The 1,204-nt window shown below is 41.7% G+C and overlaps 1 protein-coding gene across 2 annotated transcripts in view; it reads left to right on the top strand.

Annotated features, from left to right (window-relative positions):
- Positions 1 to 651: 651 nt before the first annotated feature.
- Positions 652 to 1,204, top strand: part of LOC143283976 (maltase 1-like) — a 25,523-nt gene continuing 24,970 nt past the window's right edge. Inside the window, exon 1 of one of the 2 annotated variants that reach the window (XM_076590459.1) lies at positions 652 to 781. The gene's annotated coding sequence lies outside the window, so the exon portion shown is untranslated. The remainder of the gene's footprint in view (positions 782 to 1,204) is intronic. The other variant, XM_076590460.1, reaches the window with a different exon arrangement.

Here is a 1,204-nt window from a genome sequence, read left to right as displayed (position 1 = left end):
TTAAAGATGGAATTGCGACGATTCTTCCAGTATACTTGTAGTTTACTGATCCAACAAAAGATATATTAATTAAATGCGGAGGAGCAGAAACACATATTCCAGCTCAGCCAATAGCATACTGCAATGTGACACTGGTCGAGCTGTGAGTAGGTTGTCTGGCGAGGAGGACAAAATGATGTAAGCAGCTTTGCGTTCAAACTGGAAGTTACGTCACACATTCTGCACACGGGTTAGTTGCAAAAACTGTGGACTGCTGTAGCTTGTGTGTGAAACAATTTTTGAAGCAAGCATAGCGCTTGGTCACATAAAAATCACTGTTTGCATTAAAACCCAAATATTACCAACAAATCTGCAATATCCATGTGTCCAGTGTGTGTGCCTGACATATTAGCCTGTCAAAGACCTGTAACATACACTTAACGTCATCTCGTTTACGTACTCATTTAGAAGAACTAGTTGTTCAAATCACTTGAAAGTATCATTTACGTATCGTGAAAACGGGCATGTTTTATCGCCCGTGACAAAATGTCCTGTGAATGTCGGTAGACATTGTCGCGGGCGACAAAAAGTGCACGGCGGAAGTATCTGCCTGTGACAACACTGAAGCGTGATATGCGGTCTCAACTTAAGGGAACCTTTAGTGGAAGTAACGTCGACTTCAGTAGCTGTGTAGTTGTTGATACTGCAGTGGGTCAAAGGTGTCAGTCACTGTGGGGCAGGCAGGAACCAGTGGTGTGATCAGTGACGAGCCAGACCAGAGAAAGAAAAGTCAATATTTGTGGTGAGTGAGTGTTCTTCTTCTTCTTCGTTCGTGGAAAGCGAGCAAGGGATAGCTAGGAAGAGTGGTCAAAGGAAAGGTTTAAAGTGGCAAGAAATTCACTCCCTTCCCATCAAAGGAAGAAAAGCCAACACTTGCCAGGATATGCGTGTATATGTGCGTGCATGTATGTGCATATGCGTATATGTTTTTGTGTGTTTGCGTGCATGCACGCGTGCGATAAATTTGTATTATGAAATCTTACAAATCTTATGATATCTGAGTTGATTTTCAAATACCATTGACAATGGTAATTTTGATTCGGTTTTCTTATATATGCTGATGCACATTTTGGCAATCAGAAGAATATGATTGATTTGCATCAGTGTATGCTCCCGGGTCTTGTATAGGACCGGTATCCCAAACAAAACATCAGTTTCAGACAAA

This window comes from Babylonia areolata, chromosome 7 (genome assembly GCF_041734735.1).
Source record: "Babylonia areolata isolate BAREFJ2019XMU chromosome 7, ASM4173473v1, whole genome shotgun sequence".
In the NCBI taxonomy this organism is placed as follows: domain Eukaryota; kingdom Metazoa; phylum Mollusca; class Gastropoda; order Neogastropoda; family Buccinidae; genus Babylonia; species Babylonia areolata.
The sequence above is the reverse complement of the archived record's forward strand: the minus strand, read 5'-3'. Positions and strand labels throughout refer to the sequence as shown.